The sequence below is a fragment of the Protopterus annectens genome, chromosome 1.part0 (assembly GCF_019279795.1).
Source record: "Protopterus annectens isolate FY-2018-M chromosome 1.part0, PAN1.0, whole genome shotgun sequence".
Classification (NCBI taxonomy): domain Eukaryota; kingdom Metazoa; phylum Chordata; order Ceratodontiformes; family Protopteridae; genus Protopterus; species Protopterus annectens.
Window position 1 is genome coordinate 171,894,257 of NC_056725.1, and position 20,983 is coordinate 171,915,239.

Here is a 20,983-nt window from a genome sequence, read left to right on the forward strand (position 1 = left end):
GATCTCCAGGCTTGTCAGAGCCAAAGACTCTTTTGGGCCAGGATTGCGGTGCCTTCGAGTTGAAGAGGAGTGTGCTGTCCTCTGAGACCCCTCCACCCTCAGCTCCATCGGCTCCTTCTTCTTCAGTGCCGGTGTCCACCTCCAAACCTCCCCTCCTTCCCAAGCTTAGGGAACCTATGTTCAAGGACACCCCATTGGGTGACCCCACCTCTTCCGAAATCTCCCCAGAGCACCCCTCAGAGGAGGTCCCTCGGAAGAGGATGTGTAAGAGGAAGCATTTGGACTCCCCTGAGTCCCTGACATCAGACACAGACTTGGAGGACTCAGAAGGGTCTCCACAGTCCCTCTCTAGGGATGTCTCATTTAAAGACATAAAACCAGAAAAAGTAGACCAAACAACAATCCAAGACACTTGCAGAAGAAGGTAAGACCACTCCAAGTACTGTAGTTCCTTTTCTTTAATATAGCACAAGCAAAATAATAAAAAATACAGAATATATATTGAAGTAGATGATAAAACAACTGTGAACACAGAGCGCTTTTCATCCCACCTGGTGGTGAGACTTCTTCAGGTAAAAAAGAAGGCTTTGTGTTCACAGTTGTTTTATCATCTACTTCAATATATATTGTGTATTTTTTATTATTTTTGCTTGTGCTATATTAAAGAAAAGGAACTACAGTTCTTGGAGTGGACTTACCTTCTTCCGTAAATGTCTTGGATTGTCATTTTCAGACATCCTGGAAATCCTTAGCCAGAGGGGTGACTGGAAGTCCCTTTACCCTTCTGAGGACAAGTCTGTGTATCTGGATGCATTCCGTTCCCAACCCTCCACCTCTTGGGTGTCTCCGCCTTTCAACCCACTGTTGGGCGTAGTGACTCAGAAGGCGTGGAGCTCTCCAGAGACTATGGAACCAGTTCCACAGAGGCCCAGCAAATTTATAACTGCACCAGATGACAAGCTTTTTCTATCTAAGGGTGTACCTATCGATGCTATGGTGGTGGCAGCAGCCACTAAGAAGGAATTAGCAGAAACGTCTTCTTCTGTCCATCCACTGAACAAAGAATCCTGTACAACGGATAGGTATGGGAAATGTACGTTTTCTTCAGCAGCCTTTACACAACTTCAGAGGGATCTCCTCAAGGAGTTGTGAGATACCCTACAGGATATCACCTCCACTCCACAAAGCAACTCCGTAATAACACAGCCAAGCCCGCTTGCTAAACAATAAAGGGTATCCTCCTGCAGACTCTCAAAGAATGGCAAAAACACACTCCCAGCAGTTCCAAATGATGCAAAATGGTCACGAACCACCAAAAAGAAATTTATTTAACGAACATCAAAAACTCCATAAAAACAAGAAAACAAACACAGGATTGAGCGCGCTTTCGTCTATAGGTATTTAGACTTCTTCAGAATCAAATGCCATTTTTTGCCATTCTTTGAGAGTCTGCAGGAGGATACCCTTTATTGTTTAGCAAGCGGGCTTGGCTGTGTTATTACCGATACCCTACAGGATCCTACAGCTGTGGGAGATGCAGGCAAGGCGGCCTCTCAGCTTGCGACCTTGACTTCTGTAGTTAACTCCTCCATGTTGCTGATCTCTTACAAAGCTGATGGAGCAAGTAGGACAGCAGACACAGGAGTTGCCTTGCGGAGACACTCCTGGCTGCACTTTTGTCAATTTGCGGAGCACTTCAAGTCCTCCTTTACCAACACCCCCTTTGACAGCTCGTCGTTGTTCAGGGCTCAGGTAAAAGAGACTCTTAACAGGTGTGAATGGGATGGCAAAACTTTCTCTGCCATGGGAGTATGTTTTTCTGCTCCTTCTAGGCCTTATCCTAAAGGTCAGAAGAGGGGGAAGATGTGGTTCCAGAAACCCCAGGGAACTTCACCTGAAACACGTGGAGATTTTTCTCCCAGGGGCAGAAGGGGAAATAATAATGGAAGATACTGGTCTCGTGGTGGGGGGGGGGTCCACAGAATCATGGTGACAGAGATACCTTCTCTGGTAGGTCCTTCCAGCACTCCTGAAGGGAGACCTGACTGTCCGCCTCTGGAGGCAGTCGGGGGCAGATTATCTTTGTACCCAAAAGCCTGGCAGACATTCACGGAAGATACATGGGTACTATCGATAATATACAGTGGTTACAAAATTCCCTTCTCCCAACCACCCTTTACATAAAAACAACAGACAGTCACAGATGTTCCACCTGGTCTTTGGGATCAAGCAAACCTAGAAGTTCTAAGGTTGCTAGAAAAAAGAGCCATCTAGGAAGTCCCCGCAGACCAAATCAAATCTGGAACTTACTCAAGGTTCTTTTTAGTTCCAAAAAAGACAGGGGACTGGAGGCCCATTTTGGATCTCAGCAGATTGAACAAATCGGGCAAGAAAACAAAGTTCTGGATGGTAACACTGCAGTCCATTCTTCCCTTTTTGGGTCAGGACAATTGGATGTGCTCTATCGATCTCCAGGATGTGTACTACCACATAAAAATGGACAGGTGATCCAGGAGATATCTACGCTTCCGGCTGGGAGCCAGTCATTACCAGTTCAGAGCTCTCCCCTTTGGTCTCACCACAGCCCCCAGGGTATTCACCAAATGCATGGCAGTAGTTACGGCTCACCTGAGGCATCTAGGATTCCAGGTGGTTCTATATATAGATGACTGGCTCCTTACTGCCACCACTGAGCATCAGCTAATCAAGGCAAGGGACTCCACAATTCACACTTATTCATGACTAGGCATCACCATAAACTATGAAAAGCCTGCCTTGTTGCCTTGTCAGTATATTACATTTATAGGGACAGATTTAGACACAAGGGCTATGATAGCAAAGCTGCCTCAGGAAAGGGTGTCACCCATTCATCATTAAGTTTCAATCCTCATGGCAACAAAGAGAATTCAGGCAAGATTTGTCCTCAAAGTCTTGGGTTCAATGGCTGCAGCAATTACTCTGGTCCCTATAGCGTGTTTCCACATGAGAATTCTGCAGTGGCTCCTTTTTGGTCAATGGTCATTCCAGGATTTACCAATGTCACATCAGATTTTAATCATGGAGTCCTGCAAGAAGAATCTAGAATGGTGGTTTCACTCTCCTCTGGTGACAATAGGCAGGCCATTTCTAACCCCCCCAACCCATAGTTACAGTGACCACGGATGCTTCCCAGATAGGGTGGGGGGACATTATCTGGGACAGACTGTTCAAGGGTCTTGGCAGCAACATGAGTACCACTTGCACATCAATGTCCTAGAGATGAGAGTGGTGCTTCTGGCATTGCAAGCACTTCAAGACTCTCTACCTACAGGGACTATAGCAATTCAGACAGACAATATGTCGGTAGTATGGTACAGCAATAAACAGGGCGGAACCCGGTCTTATCCCTTGTGTTGGGAGGCTCTATGAGTATGGCAGTGGGCGATGTCTTTCCCAATATTTTCTGACTGCAATGCACATTCCGGGGAAATCCAACGTGATAGCGGACAAGCTCAGCAGGGTGATTCTGATGCCTCACGAGTGGTCCCTGAAACAGGAAATTGCAGACTTGATTTTTCCCAAATGGTGCCAGCCATGCTGCGATCTTTTTGCCACCCCCCCTCAACAACAAATGCAGCAGCTACTTTGCCCTAGTCCCACCACCAGGGCAGTCACCCAGGGACGCACATGTTCATGATTGACCCCCGGAACTGCTTTATGCTGTTCCACCATTTCTCGTAATTCCCATGGTTCTTCAGAAAGCAAAGTCACTGGGTTGCAAGATAATCCTCATTGCCCCTTACTGGCCTCATCAGATATGGTCCCCATTCCTTTAGCCTCATCTGCTGGGGGAGCCTTGGATCCTGGACCCAGTTCCAGATCTCCTGATGCATCAGTCATATGCGCTCCACCCTTCCATTCAAACTATCAAGCTGACAGCTTGGTTTCTCCACTTCCAGTCTTAGCCAGGCTTCTTGATATTTCCCCGGCAGTTCAACACATTTTGATTTCCTCCCACAAACCCACTACCAGGAGAGGTTCTCTTACTGGGCAAGCAAGAACAAGATTGATCCCTTTACTGCACCCGTTTCAAAGATTTTCGAATTTCTTGCTGAAACTTTTGAGTGAGGAGCAGCTGCAGCTACTATCAGCTGGCTGACATTTCTAATTTTCATGTAGGAGAAATGAGTTCTAATGTTATGTCCCATAGACTATGAAAAGCATTCCTAAGAGGTACTATCCTCTTGAGACCGTCAATAAGAGAACCTCCCCCCTTGGGACCTAAATTTAATTTTAGCGGTTCTGATTCTTCCCCCTTTGAGCCAGCTGCTACTTGTCCCCTAAAATTTTTGACATGGAAGACTTTTTTTTCTTGACTGCCATTACCTCAGCTAGGAGGGTTTCAGAATTACAGGCCTTATCAGTTCATCCTCTGTACTTGATTTTCCACAAAGATAGACTTTCTCTTAGAACCAACCCCTCCTTCTTACCAAAGGTGCGTTCAGAGTACAACTTGAATCAATCCATAGAGCTCCTTGTATTCTTCCCCAATCATGGCAATAAGGCAGAGTATAGGCTCCATCAATTGGACATTCATAGACAGTTATGTTTTTATTTACATAAGACCAAGGACATCAGAAAATCCAACCAATTGTTTATACCCTTTGCACAGATTATAAAAGGTTATTCAGTTTCAGAAGTGACCTTATCTAAGTGGCTTTCAGACACCATCACCCACGTCTACGATTTGCGGAACAAAAAACTTCCAGAAAAGTTAGAGGACACTCAACTAAGACCTTGGCTACCTCTACTGCCTTTCAAGCCAAGCTGCCTTTAGATTTGATCTGTGCAGCAGCTACATGGGCTAATCCTCATACCTTTATCACTCATTACAAAGTAGATGTAGCCTCCTGGAACATGGCATCCTTTGGTTCCATGGTCCTGAAGAGTCTTTTCCAGTGAGCCACCCAAGAAACAGGTGCTAGGGAAGCTGTCCCAACCAGCAAGAAAAAAGGCAAGATAGGGACAACATAACATATAGAAGTTATTTACTCACCACAACGTTCCATGTTTGTTGTCCTTGATCTTGCCTTCCTTCTTGCATCCCACCCTCCGTCCCCCTTCCTTGAGGATTGAGAGAAGTTCCTTCATTGGCTACACTGGCTGAGTTTCCCTTTTACCATACCAGTTGGATAGACCTAGACTCACTTTCTATCCCCTTGTTGATTATCTACACCTTTATACACAGGTGTACTCTTATATGTAAAGCCTATTATATTTTACTTGCATAGTCTAGTGTTTTGGGTTATCACAAATGAGATCTGGGTAGCTCACGCTAGACATGTTGGGATAAGTGCTAGCCTTGAGCCAGTAAAAGCTCTCGAGCTTTAGTATACGGCTGAGTCAGAGCCAAGGATCGGCTCCAAACCCAACCAGCAAGAAGGAAGGCGAGATCAAGGATAACAAACATGGAATGTTATGGTGAGTACATGACTTCTTTTTTGTCTGTATCTCTTGCCTTTTCAATGGATTTTATTAACCATCTGATATATAATGCACTATCTTGGCCTGACAATATTACCTTTTCATCTTTTTTGCTTTAAATTCATCCCACCTAAGTCATTTATATGACACTTAATGGTCAACCTGTGGCTGTTCCAGCAGATCTCTATACTTTTTCATAATTGTGATTTTCCATTTGTCTTTCCTTTTTATCTAATCCTATTCTTTATATTCTTTCTTTTGAATTTTTGTTTTACTTTCTGTTGCCACCTGAGTTTTAACCACGTTTAGTTTTATTTCCAAGCCTGCATTTTATCCTGATGTTCTGCTGACCTAAGCAAGGAGGCCATCTTGGACTCTTTTCTTCATGTTTTAGAACTTTTAATATGTTTGGATCTGATGATATCAATAAATATGTATGCAGTCCCACAATCACCTACCTATATGTGTAGTTGATTTCAAGGAGGGCCGTGGCTCCGTCAGACCAAGAGATATATAATCTTGGCAAACACTGTTTTTTGTATAGCATTTGATGAGCATGAAGCAGTTTTCTTGTTTTCCTATCAAGCCTATCCATCTCTTTTTATGGTCAGTCACCCCAAAGCTATGAGTTAAAACAGGAAGCCCAGGTTGATTTATAGCTTGAACTTTATTCCTAGATGTCAAAACTGTTTACCATATTAATTTTAATCTTCTGAAATATTACTTACTGAGTTCAGTCAAAGGTGAAGCTATTATATCCAAAACATGAAAAAACAAAAACAGCTGAATAGGAAAACCCAGAACTTATTTAATGTTCACAAAATAAAAACAATAAAATAACAAGTATCCAGTTAGCGCTTTTATCTCAGACCTTGAGACTTCTTCAGACTGAATACATTTAGCATCACCAAGCATTTATATAACACCTAGTCATGTGATTAAAATAGTTTTGTTTTAACCCTTTGTGTTTCGGGTAAGCAACAAAAATCTTCTCTGCTGTTTAATCCTGTTGGATAACAAGCATTAAGTTTAACTTGCCAAAAATATTCTTTCCACCCTAATTCTTCCTCAGCATCAGACTTATTGTCAAACTTTGCAACATAATCTAAAACAATAAATTTAAAATCCACTTTATATGTGGATGAAATATAATGGTTGCTTAAACCATTTTTGTCACTACCAGCTGCTATTGCATATTTGTGGTCATATATTCTCTTGTAAAGCTCTCTGGTTATTCTACCAACATAAAGTCACTGACAGGGCATGCATAGAGCTAAATGTGTAACAAACTTAGATTTGCAAGAAGTAAATCTGTCTCTCATTTTAATTGGCATGGTATTCACCCTTATTTCTTCTCTTCCACTGTACAAATAATTACAAAAATTATAGTTGAGACATTTGAACATCCCTGTTTTTACACTGCTATTCAAAGGCATGCTTAAGTTTCTCTGAAAAAATTTTTTGAAACTCTTGCCTAAGATTAAGGTTTTATCAAAGCAGTCTTTTAGCTTTATAATGTTCCAGGTAAACAAGATAAAGACATGATAAGTAAATATGTTTAGGTTAGGAGTCTGAGATAACACTATATATTTACAAAGTATACGGGGGTATGTAGAAGATGCTTACAGTATCAGCATATTTTATCTGAATCAAAAAGTAAACACTGCCTTAGAAGACTACCACACACAACCATTTCACACCAACCAGGACACCAAAGTGAAATGACCAATATTTATTGAAGTAGAAAAATAATTTAAGTGCATTCGTCCTATTATTCAAAGGACTTCTTCAGAAGTAAAACACAAAATTCCACCCACCATTTAAATAAAGTACCGTCAATTAAGAACTATCAATTAGTTTAAGGATTTAAATATATATACCTCACAAACTACAATACATTATAAAAATAATATATACATAAAAAAAAAAAAAATATATATATATATATATATATATATATATATATATATATATATAAATTAAGCACAATGACCTTAACAACAACTAATATGCTGACAATCAGAGATATTCAACATAAACATAAACCTGAAAATAAAATATAAAATAAATATGTGTAAACATAAATAAATGTAAAGGTGTAAAGTTGCTGCAATTTGGCTGATCTTAATTTCAACAGAGGTGCTATTGAAATTAATTTATTCAACCCTGGGAATGTATTCGCTTGTAAAGATAATTGCCAAAATAATTATATATATTCAAGTACATCTTCCCAATGGCCACCTCTAGGGTTTTTCTGCAGTTCTAAAACATAACATTACTTTTGATTGTGCGTTTGTTTTCTGCCTTACCCCCTTCTTACTTTAGTTTTATAGATATTTTATCTGAACACATTGATAACTGTATTTTGGTACTTGAGTTGGAAATAAAGTGAGCGTGATGTTCCAAAGCATCAAATAGAGGACAAATGAGAGAAAAAATGTACAAAATAGAGTCAGTATTATCCATCTTTAATTTAAGATAATGTCTGCAGCATGTAACTGAATTAAGTTTTGCCTTTTTCTTTGATGTAACACTCCTTTGTTAATAATACACTTAACTGTGCAAGGATGAAGCGTAATGTTAAACATGATAGAGGACATGATAAGAATGTATAAGTTCTGTCTGCATAAACCGCATGAATATGTTATTTTTATTATTTAATCACGCATAGCCTGATGATAACCATTCTACTTTCCCAGTGTTTTTTTTTTTTATTATAAATATAGTGACTTTGATTTTGTTCTGTGAGGTATGGGTTGCATTGCTTGGTTTCCTGTGATCATGTGTAAATAAAGAACTGTCTGCTCTGCTGAATTTTAAGTTTTTTTTCTCATTACCACAGCACTATCTTGCTTATATTAACATCCATCTGTGAAATTTAGCTTGAATTTTAGCAGTAATATCTGTTCTAAATAGAAGTTCTTTTTTCATTTTACCATAGCCCAAGTAATCTGTACCCACTATGTTCATATATATTTCTAATACATCTCTAGTCAGTTGTGAAGGGAGTATTTATGTCCATTTATTTTGATCAAGGGTAGCTTTTGTGTAGCACAACTGTAACCAATTACTTTGCTTTATTCTTTACTATGGTGGATTTTTTGTACACACTGATGCACTAGCAATTAATTTCACTTCCTTTTTAAGTACACTAAATTCTGGTTTGTAGCCATCTCTCGGAAGAAAGGATTCTGTCATCTTTTTCAGGGTTTACTTTGGCTGTGAACTTATTTTATTTTTTTGTTCAAATAATTTTATTGAAAGAATTTTTTACAAACAATAGTTAATGGATTTTGTAAATCAAATATTTAAGTTAAGTAACCATCTACAAATGTACATAGGCCTCAAGTCAGTTGTATATAAGAAGTACAAATCATTATTGCATATACAGACGCTATACATTATTAAACAAACAGTTGGACAAATAAATGATGATTCCTTGTGACTTCTCTTCTTATGTAGGTTAATTTGTGACCATCTTGAGTGTCTCAATTAGGGAGAGAACACTTCTCCCAAGGATTGTTGGTCCATTTCCTAGGAAAGATTCTCATTTCCTTAACTTTGATTTCTAACAAAGCTACCTCTTTCAATAGAGTTAGAAAATACTCGAAAGTTGGGCTGATAGTTGAGTTCCATTTCCTTGTGATGCATTTTTTTGATATTGCCATTATAGTCCAAAGAAGATACCGGTCTTTCCTTTTCATTGCAGTGGCTTCATATATATTCAGGAGAATTAATAACTTTGACAAAATAAAAGAATCAGTATAAATGGCTTGCAAAAATTCACCAATATCTTCCCAAAATTTCTTTATATAAGAACATTCATACATAATATGAGACCAATCTGCATGACATTTTAATGAATATCTCCAACATAAAGTTTCATTCATGTTATTAAATTTAGCTATTTTACTTAGAGTGTAAAAGGCTCTGTGAAGGAGCTTCCATGCAAAGATTTTCCAACATTGTATATTTGAGGTTAACTTTATAGAATATAATATATCTTTTTTGGTCTCATTTGATAACAATAATGTATGATCTTTAGTGATGAAATTCCAAAATTTCTGATTAACTTTTGCTTTATAGTTGATGATAATTTTATATAAGTTTGAAATTAAATTTGTCCAATTAAAGTCTCCATATATTATTCCACATAAATGAAATATAACTTTGGGCATGCAACTAAATGAGGAATTATCTATTGTTCTACATAAATCTTTTGCATAAGCTATTAGTGTATTGAGAGCTAGCCAGTCAGTGCTTGATGAATTAAATGTGTTAATTAATTATTCATATCTGAGACTATTAGATTTTCCATACATTGATACCAACATATGAAGTTGTTTCTCTTCCATGAGTTAAGGGTATCTGTAGGAATGTTGTTGAAAAACGTTTTTGTAATTTTAAATGGAGTTAATAACTGGAACCATAATTTGATATCAACGTTATTATTTACAAAACTCCGAAAAGTATTGTAAATGTAATTTATATAATTTAGATTAGTATGTTTGGTGCAGTTGAATTGCAAGTTAACACAAATAAAGCACCAGAGCTTATTATTCTGATCATTTAGTTGTATATTTTTTGCTAATTTTCATTCCTCTTGAAAAATAATAGTATGTAATATTTTCCATGCTGAGGAAAAATTTGGATCTATCCAATTTACTACCGTTTTGAAAATGGATGCTTTGATATAAGTTTCTAAATCAGGAAAGTTAATACCTCCCATCTCCCAGGGCCTAATATGGGTCAGATAAGCTATTCTGTTTTTTTTGGGGGTACCAAAGGAAACTTATAATGATTGTATTTAAATCTTTTAAGATTTTTTTGCTAGGAATTATAGGGATAGCTTGTGTAATGTAGTTTACCTTTGGGAGAATGACCATTTTTTATTAACTGTAATCTATCTTCAAAGGTTAAATAAAGCTTATTCCATTTTCCTATTGATAATTTTAGGGTATTCAGAATATTGTTGTAATTTGTAGATAAGGGCGGCCACAGTGGTGCAGTGGTTAGCATTGTCAACTCACAGCAAGAGGTTCTCCGGTTTGATCCTTGGCTGTGGTGCCTTCTGTGTGGAGTCTGCATGTCCTCCCTGTGGTTGCGTGGGTTTCCTCCGGGTGCTCCGGTTTCCTCCCACATCCCAAAGACATGCTGCAGGTGGATTGGACACTCTAAATTGGCCCTAGGTGTGAGTGCATGTGTGTGTGTGCCTTCTGTGGAAGGTTGGGCGCCGGGCTGGCAATTCGACACTGTAAAAGTCCACTGCCAATCATGAGCGGACAGGTGATCCACTGTGGCGACCCCTAACCAGGAAAAAGCTGAAAGAAAAAGAAGTTGTAATTTGTAGATAAGGTTAGTTCTAGGTTTCACATAAAACAATCCCTAAATAATGTAAACAGGAAACTTGTTTACCAAGTATTTGATTTATGTTAGTATTTGATTTATTTTTATTATTTAATAGTAAGTGATTCGATTTATAAGCATTAATTTTTAGACCTGAGATCTGATGAAATTTCTCAGCAACAGAGTTTAATTCACATAGAGACTCATCTGAGTTTGACAAGGTAAGTAAAATATCATCAGCAAATAACATTATTTTGGAATTAAATTTATTATAAATGTTAATGCCTTTAATTTTGGGATTTGAACAAATCTCAGAGGAAAAAAGTTCAATTGCTAGGGCAAATAATATTGGAGACATGGGGCATCCTTGTTTGGTACCCTTAGTAATTTTAATTGCTTCCGATGTGAATGGACCTAATTTTACATATGCCAGGTTGTTTCTATATATATTCTTTATTAGAGTGATGAATTGTGTAGGAAAATTATAAATTTGTAAAACTTTGAATAGGTAATTCCAGTTTAATGAATCAAATGCTTTTTCAATATCTAATGTGACTATTAGTGCCTCAGCTTTGTCTTTATTTAAAATATCTATAGTGGTTAAGATTCTATGTATGTTATCATGGGTGCGTCTGTTGTAAATAAACCCTGTTTGGTCATCACTAATTACTTTAGTTAGAGATTTTTTGATCCTATTGACCAGAATGGACATAAGAATTTTGTAGTCATTATTAAGGAGTGAAATAGGTCTATATGTGCTACATGAAGTGGGATTTTTATTTTCCTTTAAAATAGGTGTAATCAATGAGTATCTCCATGATGGTGGAATTGTGCCTTGTGAATATGCTTTGTTTAGTGCCTTTTGTAGTTGTTATGACAGATGATGGGAATAGTTTATGTTTGTATCTTTTGGCTTCTCCCGGTTAGGGGGTCGCCACAGCGGAACTCCGGTCCGCTAATGATTGGCAGTTGATTTTTATGTACCGGCTTGCCAGGCCTGATGCACAACCTTCAATGAAGATAAGCCCATTCACTCATGTCTCCACACAGAAGACGCTCTAGCTGAGAATTGAACTGGACAGTGTCTTACTGTGAGGCGACAATGCTACCGCAGCACCACCACCACGGGTAGATGATGGGAATAGTTTATAAATATCCATAATGATTCCATCTATGCCTGGGGCTTTGTTATTTTCACCTCTTTTAATTTTCTCATTAATTTCTTCTATCATAATTTGTTTTTGAATATTCATGTTTATGCTCTCTGGCATTTTATTTAAATTTAAGTTATCTAGGCATATGTTTGTATTGTTATGAAGTGGGTCATTATTGTTATAATGTTTTGTTTTGTGAAATAAAATTTAAAAGCATACAAAATGTCACTTATATCTTAAACTTTTTTCTTGTTATCCTCTTCATGAATTATGTTTGTAATATTATTTGCATTGGAAGATCTTTTTAATCTCATAGCTAAATTATGCATATATCTGGGAGAGATTGAATAAGAATTTAATTTTAATTTTTCTAAGGCCAAATTGGTTTTATGCAATAAGATATCATTATATTTTTTATTTAATTTTTCAATCTCCTTTTTTTTTTACAACAGGGACTTCTAAAACCTTTAGGTCAGTTTCTATGATTTGTTTTTGAATGTTAATTAGCTCTGATTCCCATTCCTTCACTTTATTAGTACACCAAGAAATAATTTTGCCATAAAGATATGTCTTTAGAGAATCCCATAAAATAACTATATTTATGTCACTAGTATAGTTTGTAGCCAAGAAATATTTTATTTCCAAATCTAACCATGGCTTAAACTCTTTTAATTTAGTAAAATATGCTGAAATTATCTTGGTGATTATCAATCTTTTGAAATCCAATTGAATTCTAAGAATAAGCAAGTTATGGACAGATGGGATGGGATTATAAAAGAATGCAATATTTTTATTTTTAAATCATGAGATACATATATTTTATCAGTTCTTGTTTGAGTGTTAAATCTATAGTCACTATGGGAAAATAGTAATGAACTTTCATTCTTAAGACTAAATGAGTCTAATAACTGCAAGTTATCTATCCATTTTTTAAGAGTTCTCCCTGTAGATGTGATACGAAAAGGTATTTTGTTGGTAGTCTCCTGGCTATCTAAGATACAGTTAAAATCACCTCCCAAAATTAAGTTACCTTTAGATGTTTTGTTAATAAGTTCTATGTGTTTTTTAATAGTTCCTATACCTATACTCGGAAACCAATACAAGTTCACCAATGTACAGATTCTATTACTATATCTTACTATTACTATTGATAAAAGGCCCTCTTTGTCTTCATAGTTAAATAAAACTTGTGGATTAATAATATTTTTCTTCCATAGTGTTAATACTCCCGTTTTTTTTTTACTATATGATGAATTAGATAGCTTTAGGAAGTCACTTGGGTTCCAAGTGAAATTATCATTAGTTTTAAAGTGAGTTTCCGGTAGAAAAATCACTTGTGCTTTATTTATTTTTAGGTATTTAAGTAAGTTAGATCTTTTCCTAGGATTATTTAAACAATTTACATTTAATGAGAGTAATACTGTGTCCGTCTCATTAATTTGTACTTAAAGAGTTTTGATTGAAATGATGACTGTATATTTTGCCATTTATTTGCTGTATAATCTCCATATATGCGTTGAATTCAGTGATGAAGCTGTTACTTCCTTTTAAACTATATAAAATAAAAATTGAATGAGGCCAGAAGAAAAAATCAACAAATGTATAATAGCAGACCTTATACATGCATATAAACAAATATTTTAAATGATCTTTTAACAAACATGGAATGTATAACATTCCCAATCTGAGTGAACTAAGAAGCTCAGACAGATTAACCTTCGGTGCAGAAATTGAACCAAACATTAATGAAAAATTAGAGGCTCCTTTGCATATTATTCTGGAGGTTGCAATTGATCAAGTCAAACATATGTGATTAATTCAATCAAAGTTATTTAGAGATGTGCTTACTGTAGAATAACCTGGTGTAGATTTCAAGCATTTAAGTTTTATCATTTGTTACATCATGTGTGTTGATTCAGGTATAATTCCTTTTTAATAAAATATTTATATAACATAAGTAAATTATCATGTAATGTGTTCGATAATCCATTTTCTTTCCATCTTATATGAGTATCTATATAATGACCAGTTCATTTCATAACTATCTTATAGAGCATACTTTAGTCAATGTTGTGCAATTTGTTTACATTAGTAACAATTTAAAACTCAGAGAATGAAACAATTTCTAACACCTGTCTTCGCTGTTATGGATTAGTTTAAATTTGTGAACTACAAGTTCTGCATATATATGAATTCCAAAGTATTGACAGTGCTACTCAAGGCTATGCTATACAACAATTACACATGCAGAGCTCTATATCATGTTTGTTACATAACCTTAAATTTCAATAGAAAGTTAGTTTGTTATTAAATTACTAATAGCCTTAAAAATTCCATTGCATGTGTTGAGCACGGTCTTAAATTTCTATTTTACATTCGTATAATATCAATTCTAAGAAACAAATCAGTTTATAATTGCATTTCAATGACCAAACATTAATAGTAGCTGTAAGTTAGATAATGACAATGATAAACAGATGAAATATTCATTTAGCTAGTTTCATAGTGCGACTGGCCTTACAACCATTCATTTTTCAGCAGAAAAATTCCATTAATAATGTATTCTTGTAGGTTAGATGTGCTTGTCTGAAATAATAACATTTTGCAAGTTATTCACTGTTTGTATTCTATGTCTGTTATAATAAGCTATAGTTCAATACAATAAATATGAGATTTGTCTTATTGCAAGCTTGTAAAGACCCAGTATCAGATTATGTCTTACATATTCTTTCCTCATCTAGTCAGGTAACTGCTTCTAAGTATACCAAAACGTCCTTTGATACTTCGTTGAATATGGTGACATGCATACTTCTTAAGTCATTTCTCTTCTTTATTTATTTATTAACTAAATAATGCATATTCATGGAGAACTTCAAAGTATCTAACCATGGGTCTAATGCTGAATATTCCACTTTTATCTGTATAAATGTATTTCTTTATTTTTGTTTTATAATATCTAACAATAAGCTATAATATATTCATGCCTCGTAATACCTTCTTTCCATCCCTTCTTTCATACAGTATATATATTAAGTAGTTATCCTCTTTACAGAAGTACTGTTGCTTTAAGGCCATAAGGAAGCGTAATGTGATTACACACTAGAATTGTGTGGTTGCGTCAACATCATCTCCGGTAGTAAGATAATCCGGACTTCAGTACTTTATGTTTGTTTTTTCACTGGCTATAAAATTATTTGACAACTAAACAAAGAAAGGATTTGCTAATACAACACTTGTGTTAAAGGAGTTTTGTCGCATATCTTTAAGATGGAAGGTAGATGTTCAAACAAACACTTCATGATGACTTAAAACTGTGTTCCTAATATGTATATTAAATTAGAAAGTATAATGACTTAACATCGATATATTGTGTTGTGTTTATTCTGTTTTGGCACTTTACTTTATCAAATGAGCATTCTACCTTTACGATAGTGTGCATAATACACTAAGGGAGCTCGCGGACTAAGCAGTGAAGCTTCCCTACGTGTCTCATGTAACAAAAGCTTCTCTTCACTTTTTTTTGTGAGAAGCAGAACCTTTAAGTGAAATCTATAACAATATTTGACAAATAATTCAACAGGATCTATTCATTATCTAGGTTGAATTAATCCATGTTTCATTGCAAATGATTCAAATGAGTCAAACATATTTAAAACTTGCATGCCAATAATGATCCTTGCCTGTTAGATTTAAACACTTTTGTACAGTCAGTATTTGTAGTATGTTACATTAATATTAAATATTTTCTCCCCAACCCTCATTTTTATACTTCACCATCACACAATAAAGCAATCAAGTCTATTGTATGTGAATGGAGTATTCATATTACTGACAGATATTTTGTGAGTAGCTTGAAATATAAGTAGACAAATACATATTTGTTACCTTTAGCCTGAATTTTTAGTTTTAGATGATTCTTTGAGAGAAGCAGTAGAAGGAATACTTTTTGAGTCAGTTCTTTGCTTTTTTTTCTTTACATCAATCCAATTATTTTTCTCCGGGGATCTTTTTAATGTTGTAGTAAGAGACCAGTCCGCGGTGGTGGTGCTTTGGTAGCGTTGTCACCTCACAGTAAGACGCTGTCTGGTTCGACTCTCAGCTAGAGCGTCTTCTGTGTGGAGACATGCGTGAATGGGCGTACCTTCGTTGAAGGTTGTGTCAGGGCTGGCAACTTGGTACGTAAAAATCAACTGCCAATCATTAGCGGACCGGAGTTCCGCTGTCGCGACCCCTAACTGGGAAAAGCCGAAAGACACAACAAGTAAGAGAGCAGTCCATTTCTTCTGGAACTGTGACCAAATTATTGTTCTTTATGAAAGTTATTGCTTCTTCGATGTCATTAAATGTCCTTGTTTCATTTGAAGTGAAAATCTTTATTTTTGCAGGATGTGCTAGTTGTGCTTTTATTTTATTTTGTTTGAGTAACTTTACCAGTGGCCAGGCTTTCTTTCTCATTTCTAAGAATCTGTAGGAAAAGTCATTGTCAAATCTAATTAGATGTTGCTTATACTTCAGAGGGGACTTTCTCCAAGCACATTTCAGAACAAGCTCTTTATCTAGATAAGAGAGAAATTTAACCATGACTGACCTGGGTGAGGATGTTGAAGATGTAGGAATGGGTTTTCCAATGGCTCAATGGGCTCTTTCTATACCATAAGAGAAACCTTCTTTCAGTTCAAGGATATCAGGTAACCATGAATTAAGGAAAGAAATTATGTCATCTCCTTCAGATTTTTCCGGTAAACCAAAGATTCTCACATTAGTCCTCTTTTCTCTATTTTCCATATCGTCCAGTTTGTTAATAAGCCATTTATTTTGTTGCTGAAGAAAATAACCCTGGGTGTCCTCCTGTTTGAGCCTTCCATCTATATCAGATAAGGACTCTTCAATGTTTAATATTTTGACTTGCTGTTTCTGGAGAAGTTCTTTAAAAGTTTCAGTTTGAGTATGACAACTTCCTCTCAGGTTTTCTAAGTTGCCTTTAAAACTGTCCATTTTAATAGATAGTTCTTGTAAAGTTGAAGATATCAATTGAATTTCTTTCCTCAGAGTAGATTCAGCATGTGAGTTCTTTGAGCCACTCATCTTCCCAAATCAGCTTTAAAAACTCCAGAGATTTCTGACAGGAAATTCTTGAAGAAAATATTCCAAAATTGAAATACTAGTAATAAAAATACTAACGAACAATAATTAACTGTTTTTCCCAAAATAAAAAAATAATAATTTCCTGTTATTTAAAGTAGTTTTAAGGAGCTCTAAAAAGTGCTGCTGTCAGAGTGCCATCTAGGCTCCGCCCCTACTTACTTTAGTAGAACACAGACATAGTTCTATCTTTTGTAACTGCAACTTCAGTCTAAAAGCTACTGATTCAAATAGGTCATTACAGGGTTATTGTAATTCATTTACTAACAGCTTGGAAACAGAACAGGATCATACTTAATCTCTAAGGTAAGAGAAAAAAAACGGCAATAGGAAATGTTCACGTTTCTTTTTAAGTCTCATAGCATAAACAGTCACTTTTTAAATGCAGTGGAAAACAGTCAATTGCTTATATTTGTTAAAGATTATTAGTACACTTGTCTCCTTTGTAAATTATTAGCACAATATCAAAGCAGTTTTTTGCAACAGGAGATAAGGATACAGTTGTTTGGCATATCATTCCCCTGCTTCTGCCAGCTGCTGACACCAAATGTGCTATTTTGAAGACACTGGACCTAGAAGTAATTAAAAGTATAGATTTTGTTAAGATCCCAAATTGCTGTATTCAAGGATGCAAAGTACAATTTGAAAATTTCCACTAACAAAAAAAAAAAAAAAAAAAAAAAAGTGCATGAATTTTCTCCACCATTTGCATTAAAAGATCAAATATGCTGAAAACTCCTGGTCCAGCATGGATGTTGTCGCAAGCTCTGATTGAACTTGTTTCCTACCCAGAATATCCCACTCCTGGCCCATGATTTTGCAGTCATTTCTGCAGAAATTCCCACTGTAGGCGACATCCTTCCTGAGAATCCCACTCCAGGTATGAAGACCCACCTCTGTCCAAGGCACACCGACAGTCTACACCTGATATCCAGTCTTCTGGTACATGAACACTGAGGCTTCTCCCTGAGACTGTAGCAAATCTGCAGTAGCTTAGAACAGAATTACGTTTACACAAGAATTAGTCACATAATTGGTCTCATAATAACCCATTAACCAAACAAGAATTTTCCTTTACCCAATACATAGCATTTCTTGACTTCCTTTAAAGAAAAGCATTAATTACATAATACTTGCATCACACAATGGCATTAGCAGTGAATTAAAGGCAAAGTACTTAAAATGCATAGAAATACATTAGTTCCTACAGTATTGACTTTACATACACATCCAGTACCCCAAATGCTAAGGTATGTAAATTGAGGTTTATGATAGTAGCTCATTATGTTGACAGTGTGAACTACAGTATCAGAATATTGACAGCTCATTTTACTGACAGTGCACTTATGCTTAAATGGGTTGGTGTTAATGGTGGGAGTGTATGAGTGTTTGTGGGTTAGGATGAGAGTAAGGGTTATATTGGGAGACAGCTTTAATGTTATACATGTTTGTTGCTACACACGTCTTTGCCAGTCTTATGTAGTGGCAATGTTATAGAAGTTTTTTTTTTAAGGTAAGGTTTATGGTTAGTGCACATTAGTAATGTGATGCAGGGAGATGCTTAAAATGTCATTTAATTTCATTCCCTTTCTTCAAGGTATCACTCTTAACTGGCTGTTGAACTTTGACTTCTTTGTATTTTTTTTCTATCCTTATTTCCCCTATAAGCAGTTATTTCAGCTTCCTTAATAATTGAATCCATATGCCAAACCATTAAGTTCTCCCTTCAGAAAATGATGTCAATATTAAATAAAGTTTTCCTAGCCTACCAGTGCAGTCGAAAGGATAAACATCAGAACATCATCATCTCACCCACTATCACCATGTTTTATTACACTATACCCACATGGATCAAAGATATATTTTGCCCTTTGCTTTATTGTATTATTTTTATTTTCTCTTCTGTTTTTTTTTCACTTAGTTTACGACTTAGTTTAACTTCTTCATTCATAGCTCTTAATAGCTTTTAATGCAGTTTTGTGTAACACAAACAACTTGTGCTAGTAAAATGCTAGTCTAGATTTTAATTACCAAATGAAAGCTATCCATTTTCAGTTACTGCACAAGTTAAATTCAGTGGTATGTGTAGACACCTGTCATTTCATATTCCTCCTCTTCTTTATATTTCCTTGCATCATTGTTGTTTTCAATGTGCAGTCAAAGAGGAGAGCTTATCTGCCGCTTGTCTATGCCCCCTCCTCTATCTCCCTTCTTACTCAGTGAGGGAATCCTGTGTTTTTGAGAACATACAGGATGCCATTACCACCATTCATTGCTAGAGTTAATTATTATTGCGCTCTTGCATTAAAAATGTTAGTCTGTTTTAAGAATGCTTCCTTATCTTGACTGTAACTTAGTACTGTTTTTGAGAATCAAATCATACTGTATGGATCATATCACTTGCTTACACTTAACCTCTACATTTGTTTTCTGTACTAATTAATCGAAAACTTGCAAAGTGCTTAACGTAAATTATTTTAACATAATTTTCTTCCATTTGTTAATTTCTTATAAGTTGTGATACTTAGAGGCTTCTTTAGTTTCATTGAATTTCTTACTTTTCTTAATATTCAGTGACACTCATTGGCCATTGTAAGGTTAACTCAAAATCTAGAATAAACTAGACAGCATTACCTTCTACCATCCCAAATTTATTTTCACAAATATGCAAACAAATTCTTACTAGGATTTATATAGGTTTATTTATGCCTGGAAGAAGTAAACAGTTTATTTTATTTTATTTTTTTTAAGTTTTTGTTGAAGTGTAAATTATTCCTTCCATCTCAGGTATTGGTAACATCTCATGTTGAAAGCCCTGTCAGGTAGTTCTGAACTGCTTACTTAACTCCCTCATGTTGTTTCTGTCTGTCCAACATCTTTTTTTTGGAATGCAGGAAAAGGCTTTATAGATATTCCTTCCTTATTCCTTCCTGAAGGTGTTATAATGAGTTTTGTTGACTGAGAGCTCTATGTGGCACCCGCTACTGGACCATTTTATTCTTAAAACGTTTCATTCATTTCCAGAATAGTCCATCAGTATTAGGATAAATCTTTGTCCTTGACTAATGGAAGATCATCAAGTTAATTGGATGTAGTAATTTAACTGTAAGTCCCAACTGCTTACAATTTCTCAGCACTGGGATGAATTCATGTCTGTTGTCTCTTTTAAGAACTGAGTAGTCATCATCTTCAAAAATCCTTGCTTGTCTCCCAGTTTCTATGCTACTTCCTTCTGCCATAGTTTTGATAAAATGAAATTCTTCTGAGGGAAAGATTGTATATTAACCAAGAATGGTGTTGGAAATGTGTTTATTTAGCTGATGAAATATATGTCCTGTTTACCCTCTTAATCTAAATCTGTGCACAAGAAATTCCAGCCCATCCGTTTATAGCTTCAGCCATAGAACTGTTATAGTTGACTCCCTCTGTTTTCTCAGGGATCACTGTAACTTAATTTTTTTCTCCTTCTCAATGACCTTCCAACTTTGTCAATGTTTTTCCTCACATCATCTTGTAATGCCTCATGTTTGGTTGCCTTCACTACCACTTCTTTTCTCTGCTGTTGCACTCTGCTTTGTTACACCTCATGCTGGTTTAACATTTCTTCCATTTTTTACTTTTTTATTATTTTCTTTGATATAGTCCTCCAGCACGGGGCTAATAACAAAAAACACTTCTTTACAAACTGGTGTTATTTTTTCTTCCACTGTCTGACAAGCCATCTCCATAAGCAATTTAGGCTGTTCCTCTGGCTCTGTTTGGTTACCAGAAGGTCCTTGTTACCAGCCACAATAAAGTTGTCTTTTTTATCAATTTTCTTTTCAGAAACTGCTTGTCTTCTTTCCCAATCTCTGATAGTAAGTCATAGATTAATTTCT